Source organism: Leptonychotes weddellii, chromosome 11 (assembly GCF_054177405.1).
Source record: "Leptonychotes weddellii isolate Sample4059 chromosome 11, ASM5417740v2, whole genome shotgun sequence".
In the NCBI taxonomy this organism is placed as follows: domain Eukaryota; kingdom Metazoa; phylum Chordata; class Mammalia; order Carnivora; family Phocidae; genus Leptonychotes; species Leptonychotes weddellii.
This window is the reverse complement of record NC_138379.1, coordinates 78,590,105-78,598,095: the sequence shown is the minus strand read 5'-3', so window position 1 is coordinate 78,598,095 and position 7,991 is coordinate 78,590,105. Positions and strand designations below refer to the sequence as shown.

Genomic DNA, 7,991 nt, shown 5'->3' with positions numbered 1-7,991 from the left:
AAAAAAAAAAAAGAATCCTATCTATTGCTTTGTCTTGGGATCAAAATGTTTTCATTGCCTTTGTTCATCTTTTCTCTTACAGACCTCACATTCCAGTCAGCAAATTAGTGGTTTCAGAATCCTATGACACTTACATTAGTAGAAGTTTCCAAGTGACAAAAGAAATAATAAGTGAGTGTAAAGGTAAAGGTAGGTGATATCATTTTGGACTCTATATTTAAATATGTGGTCATTCCTCCATCATGGTCTATAAGCTGTTCAAGATGTTTCAACTTGCTTTAGCAGACTTGCTTAGTAAGAGAGAGAAGTAATTCCCAACTTTCTTGTAGATACTTTCGTGTTAAGTTTGTAATATTCTCTCGAGTACCTAAAACGGTAGATATGCCATGGGGATATAATCCAGACTTAGTTACTACATGAAATCATTTAGAATTCTACATAACAGCTATTTATCTTGCACTCTGTGAAGGAAGTTCCCTGTTACAATTTCCAGAAGTTTTTTAGCATAACACTATTTTTGCCTCTGATTTGATCCAGGAGCGAGGACACCCACACAAAGCACACCTTCACCAACCCACTGTCACTGCTACCATTAACCAAGAGCAGTGTTCTGGAAGACTCAAGTCTGTTACTCAATTTGATAAACACTGAACTCAAATATTTAATGAAACATAAGACTATTCACTATCAATTTTTAGAGAAAAAAGGGATTACAAAAGTATATGCACATTTCTACTGCTTAAGTTATCTTCATAAAGCAAAAACTAGAATTATACACACCCAAACGTTAACAGTGGAGAGCCCTGGTCAGCAGTATTGTAGTTCATTGCCACCTCTCAGTTAACATTGAGAAACCACTCATTTCATTTACTACTCCTGTGCTCCCCACTGTAAAGATACTCATCAGCATAGGCTATCAACCAAAAAGTATCAAGTGCTCCCAGTTCTACAGTGGCAACATTGAAAACTATATTAGAAGAAGTAGCAGAGAGCGCTGTAGACATAGAATAGTTTTGTGTCTTGATTGTGGTGTTTACAAAGAGTCACACAGGTGATAGAGAAACCTGGTGGAATCTAAGTAAACTGTTGATTACACCAGCACCCATTTCCTGATTTTGCTAGGGTACCATAGCTAGGCAAGATATTCCCACTGGAGGAGGCTGGATGCCTGGTATGTGGGACGTCCCTGGTGTGCATATGTGTATATATACTATCTGCTAAACTATATACACACACAATGTGTATCTATATGTTTGTGTATATACGTATTACACAATATGTCATACATATATGATATATAATTTTACACATTGTATATATTTACATATTATATATATAATTATAACCTCCTATGCATCTATAATTATTTTAAGATTAAAAGGGTTTTTTTAATGATATTAGGCTGCCTTAACAATACAAAGCATTTCAAAATATTGTTTGGCCAAATTGTCTCATTCTTGAGAATGTCTGTCCCTCCCTGGAACATTTGACCTCCAGTATTTACAAAGTTTATATAGGTCTTTATAGAAATGGTCTTCCCAGGGGTGCCTGGGTGGCTCAGTCTGTTAAGAGTCCCACGTTGGGCTCCACACTCAGTGGGGAATCTGAAGACTCTCTCCCTCTGCCCCTCTCCACTCTCTCTCTCTCTCTCTCTGAAATAAATAAATAAATCTTAAAAAAGAAAGAAAGAAAGAAAGAAAGAAAAGAAATGGTCTTCCCAGTCCTTGCTTTTCTTCCCTCAGGAAATAACATCCTGATTGTGGCTCATGCATCTTCCCTGGAAGCGTGTACTTGCCAACTTCAGGGTCTGTCCCCTCAGAACTCCAAGGACTTTGTACAAATGGTCCGAAAGGTAATTCATACCTATATCTCAGAGGCCTGTGGTGCCAAACAGTTTTACAACAGTTCCCTGACTGGCTGATGGCTAAGGTGTTTGAAGCCTGTGTTCCCTGTGAGCTGGAAAGATGCATGTATTGATTAACTCAACCAAGATGTACTGAGCGGTGCTCTGTGTAAGGTGCTTTATTAGGCCTTGTGTAAGAGACAAAAGATGCGTTTGAGCGAGTTTTAGCTTCTGAGAGCGCAAATTTAGGAAGTAGCTAAGAAGTCTAAGCAAATTGTCTGGATTTCCCTGAGGGGCCATGGATTGGATGAAGAGGGGTGAGTGGACCCAAACAGAGCATCTGACAGCTCAGCTAGAAGAGAGGGCCTGGGTGGTAGGCCAAAGGAAGCAGTGATTTAAGACGATCGGGCTGCAAGGCAAACCAGGAACAAGGCCATGAGACAAAACCCATGAGAATGACCCACACATCTGGATTCTTCCTTCTCATGCCCGTGAAAGAGGCTTTCCCATCAGCTGCCCTCCCACACACTTCCCTCCAGGCTGACTTACATGCTTCCTGTATCTGCCCCCAGAGAACCTGATTCAAACTCAATTGCAGTGCTTTTCTCTTTTATTTTTTTAAGTTTACTTATGCATCTGTGTCTACCCATTACTCTGTAAGCTGCTTGAGGGCAGAGATTTTTGTCTTGTTTATAACTGCAGCTATGGGCCCATGCACAAAAATACGTTTAGAGATGAGATGCCATGGCTCCTGACATTAGGAAGGGTACAGCTTCAGCTTTGAATATTACAGATACCCATGTCAAGAAGGAAAAAAAAATAAGACAAAACTGGGTGAAATATTTTTAAAAATAGCATAATCTCTGTCATGGTCCAAATATAATTTCTGAAATGTCTGAGCTGCAATTTTAGCTTGATTCACAATTAGGAATTAACTCTGAGCACCTTAGCTTTCTGTGTGATTGTCCTCTTTCCTCCCACACTATTACGCAGCAGTCTAGAAACAATTACTTAATTACACCAGGGGAGCTCACCATTTAATGAATCTTTCTGATGAATCCCCTTGCAATGTAAATACCCTTCCCTCTAGTTTGTCACTTTTATCCATTTCATTTTTCTTTATTGATTTTTGGAAGAGATGCAGGGTCTACAAAGCCCCTATCAATTCCTGTGACTATTCCTGATTCCCAAGGGCCACCTGAAGATCTTTATGTGTAGGTCAAAGCAAAAGCATTAAACCTCTGTTTTCTATTTCCCCTTCCTTTACTACTCTGACTTCAGATTCCATACTTGGGGTTTTGTTCCTGTGAAGAACTAGGAGAAACTGGAATATGGCAGCTGACAGACCCACCTATCCTTCCTCTCACCCATGGACCAACTGGGGGCTTCAACTGGAGAGAGACCTTGCTACAAGAATAAACCATACCACTGAACAAGAAAAAAAGGCTCTAGAAAGCCTTTGGGAGAAGTGTCTTTCTGTGTGTTTAGAAACAGTGGCAAAGTCCGCACCACCTTCTAAGCGGACAGCTCAGAACAATTTAGCAGATTTCCTTTCATGCTTGAAAGCTCTGATGACGAGACTGTGGGAATGAGAAAAAGACTTGATTCCGGGATAAAATTCATTCTCTCTGGATGCTTACCTAGCTAATAAGGCTTTCGAGAATTGTCTTCCTAAATCAAGGCACCTGCTACAGCAGAGGATGTGTTCTTCCTTCCTTCTGTACACGGCTAAGGAGTCAGAATGCTCCTAAAGGGAGCGGTCAGCCTGCTCTGAGGAGGAGTGCAAGGGGAGGGAGTATGTCCAGAATCCAGCTGGAGAGACACACCGAGCTGCCAGTTTGGGGATGGGATTTTCTTTTTAACTCCCATGTTCCAGTTAGGCAAAGCCAAGCTGAGGAATTCTTTTAAGGTCATTAGAAAACGTGCCCCTGCAGAGAGTTGTTCTTATTACACATCAGATTCTACCCTCAATATGACCCACACCCCCGTGCTGCTGGCTCAAGACACCCGCTTGACCCCATCTACCCTGGTACCTACCGCCACATTTTCTCTAGAACAGCTCGCTACAGCTTTCTGCTACGGCCCCTCCCCCTCACTTCTGTCTGTGCAATGGGGAGAGCAAGCACTTTTAGATACTCAGGAGGGAGAAAAAGGTATTCAATTGTGGGAAGCAAAGAATTTGCAAAATATAAAGTGACCTGGAATTATCCGTGTTACAGCACTTCCAAATCACCATGATTTGCTTGTCTTTGCCCCTAGAGTCTAGACTGTGGTAACTGGTTAAGGATGTTGACAATTTGAAGGCATGTGTGTTCAATCCATTATTTGAGTCCACAAGAAGCTCATTCCTGTGCAATATGGATGTCTTTACAAACCATACCAAGGGTCAGGTCATTGTACACTTACAGTACCTGTCACTCATGGCAGATCATCCACCAATGCATCAATTATACCAGGGATGTATAAAGAAGTCAGGGAACTAATTTAAAGGATGACAGTCACGATTGCTGTTTGTGCTGTCATTTTTTTTATTTGTTTTTCTATAACTTAAAATATGTAGGTAGGGCTACTTAAGAAAAGATGGGAGAGCCACGTCCTGTGGTTTCTCATCACACCTGCTTCCTGAATTCAGAGGGAGTTTATTTAAAAGAAAAATAAATGACAATCAAACTAAACATCAGTTATCGACGCGTATTTAATTTTGTGACTAGCTGACTGTCGGCAGCAGACAATGGTCTGGCGCGGTGTAGTTCACTATGTAGACTATGTGTGCAACTGAGATCCCAGACATGTAAAGAAACAGTGTAAAACAAATCAATATATGTTGCAGCACTGAATAATACATATAAAACCCAGTATATCAAAATAGATAGATCTATGCTCCTATTTGAAACTGGAATTTGAGGATTCCTAAAAAGAAGAGGAAGTGAAAGGATGCTGGCTATGTATACTAATCAGCAGGAGGATTACAGTTGGGGGGCTTTTTTAGGCCACTTAGATGTGTCATGAATTTTAGATCTTAAGAAACGAACTTGATTTCTTCTAGCATCGCACAAACATTGATCCAGCTGCTGGGTATAAAAACACTCCGTGCTGATACCACTGAGTAATAGAAATGTTTTAACCTTAAAAATGGGGGAAATATTCCCATTAAAAGAGTCTAAGAGAAAAATCACATTACTGCTGATGCAATGTCACTGCTGTTCGTTCTTCTATCTGTAATGAAATGAATCTACTGTTTAATCAGATCTGTAATGTTTATTAGATTCTCCACAAATTTTCATGGGCTTCCAATGTTCGGAATAATGCGTGAACACCTTACATCTGACTTCCTTGAAAACTACAGCAGTGTGTTCTGGGCGGTGTCTGTACCTGAACAGAACAGAGTTCAGGATAGGTTATCCTCTCCCTCCCTCTCAGCTATCTTGGTCCTATGATGACCGAGAGGCCAGTTTAGCTGGGCAACAATCCATTGTCCTTAGCAAATATGGACAGAGCCTTAGGCTGTCATCTGTGTGAGCAGGAGGCAGAGATCTGAAATCATTTCCTGAATAATTTAGGTGAAAAACCCTGAATTAAGGAGTTTATTCCTCTGCTTTCATTATCCAGATTGTTTATCAAAGTGGCCTGAATGACCTGAATTCACATTAAATTCTCTTTTCACTTATTCTTATTTAAAAAACTAAGACTCCAACGGAGAAATTCTTTGAAAATCGTGTTGAATCTCTGTGTAATAAAAGGAATGCACGTGTATTACATGATTTTGTTTTCATCCAAAAATTCTAGGTTGACATCACAACCTGAACCTCAGCTTGGTTCCTTTTTGGTCTGAGGCTGATGCTTATTAAGAACAAATGTTGGGGGCAGGGAAGAGCGGGCAGGAAGGAAGGAAGGAAGGACGGACATCAAGATAAGAAGAACCAAATGTTTCTTGCAGAGGGAAATTTTTTTTTTTTTAATGTAAAAAGTTGTCTGAACCGGAGATGAAATTAACTAAAGGATTTGGTCTGGGATTGAAACTCTGAAACAGTTTGCTGCTGGTACAAGTGGGCCACATCAATCCGCTAATGCCCCAGTATTATTCATAGGTAGGACTTTGGTTTCGGTGATTTTAACATGCCACATCTATTCCTTGTGGACTGGAATAATTGGCACATTTTAATGCACAAGCTGGGGGTCTCACTTTCCCAGGCTCTCTTCTCCATCACTGCATCGGTAGCTAGGAGCTTATTGCTTTGCCCCAGTGTGGAGTTAGAATACAGTGTTTTCCATTACATTTAGATTCATAGAATCTGAATGGCTGATTAAATGGCCATCTGATGGCTGAAAGAGGGGGGTATTTTTCACCCTTTAGTGAATGGCTTGGAGGAGTTTCTACCTTTTATTTGAATTATACTTTAACCAAAGAATTATTTTAAAATAACCTTATATTTAAAAGATGATTTTGCAGAAAATAAAAAATTTAAAAAAAATAATAATATCTCCTGGAGTGATCTCAGTTTGGTTAATCATTGTGGATAATTTTCTTGCATTTTAGGCTGACGTGGTCATTTTCCTGTCAGTGGTATTTGGATGCATATACATTGTCCTCCAACTGCACTTAGCATTACCATAAATGTATCTTTTCCACTCAACTAGCTGTGTTCATATTAAAGGAAGTCTTCTATTTCCATTACCTAGTGTCACTGGGAACTAACTGAAGAGCTGCAGTAAGAGAAGTTCCTATCTCATTGTAGAAAAGTGTCCCTCTGTAGCAAAAAGGGAGGCATTCCTCCGTAACCTAGGCACTCTGCAACTCCAGTGTTTAATTTGAAAGCAGTGATGAATTGCTCTTTTGAATCTACTCTGAGTAATGCGTGTGTTCGAATACAGATGAACCTCCCTTAATTTTCACAGGCAGAGTCACAACTATACTGTCTGCATGAACTCAGATAATGAGGCATGGGGTTATTTGCATTTAAATTGTAGTCCTGCACATATATGAGAACTAAGAGGCACGAGTCTAGTCGGGCTGCCTTGCAGGGGGGACGAGACTGGCCTTGGAGGGTAGGGAAAAGAGCATTTTAACATCTACTTAGGTTAATAGTCACTTTACAAAGGTGATGGGGGGATATTTTGTTCAGTGATGGCAGATGCTTTTCATGTTTAAACATAGGATTCAAATTGGATTTGCTTCTCTTTAACACTTCAACATAATGAATTTTTCCTAGGAAAGTAACTAGCTATAATGAAAATTCGAGGGAAGGAAAAAAAATGCCGCTAAAGACAGAGGAAATAACTTGATCTTTAAATACGTATAATATTATGTTCGGCGTATGTAAGTTTAAAATTATACTGAGGAGTCGTCAAACTTAATACACAATCAGCTCTTACAAATGTCTTACACAGTACCACTTAGCTGCCATTGCCCACACAAAAATCAGGATTTTGCAGCTGTTTAACTATTCTTGGACTCTGTACAGGGTACATATGTATAACGGGAAACGTGTGCTGGTTCTCTGATGGGAACGCCATCCTGAGGCATTTTGGTTATGCATTGACCATTCTCAACCTGATGTCTTTAGAGGTATATCGGTTTCCTTTTCACTTATAAGGCTATTGTATCTTTTTTATTATTATTCTATGTGATTCAGGTGTATTTATTTGAAGAAAAAGGTATGTCATTATAAGAAGGAAAACCACACGGAACTGTATTACCAGATCCTTTGTAAACTACCTGTGTTATCTGCTCTTTCCTGGCTGTGTGCTCTTCCTCTGGATGCAGCTCCCACACTGTTGTAATTAGATCATTCCATTCCATGAGCATCTCCGTTTAAGTGGTTCACAGACGATTTAATAAAGAGAAACTGTGTCCTCAGTCGGTCCAGAGCAATCTCATGTTAAGTTCTGAGTGGTCTCTATTCCTGTCATGTTTTTAGATGTTACTGTGGTCATTATTATTTCATAAATGTCCATTAGGAGTGCGATTCTTTGAAGCTCAGAGAGCCAGAGGGGTGTTTGCTGCTGACGGAAATGGAAGGATGCTCCGGCAGCATTGTGGGTCTCTGGTCCCCTCTGGGGAGGCTTCTCTCTGAGTCAACCAGGTTGGAGAGGTGACACTCGCCCAGGAGTGAGAAAACATGCTCCAAAATGCTCTCATTGCCCATGT

General features: G+C 40.2%; 1 long non-coding RNA gene across 1 annotated transcript; it reads left to right on the top strand.

The window, feature by feature from the left end:
* Positions 1–58: 58 nt before the first annotated feature.
* On the top strand, positions 59–7,726 carry LOC145716295 (uncharacterized). The gene is made up of 3 exons (XR_014138877.1): positions 59–189; positions 1,743–1,852; positions 3,125–7,726. It is a non-coding gene; the product is annotated as an uncharacterized LOC145716295 (long non-coding RNA).
* The last annotated feature ends 265 nt before the right edge of the window (positions 7,727–7,991 follow it).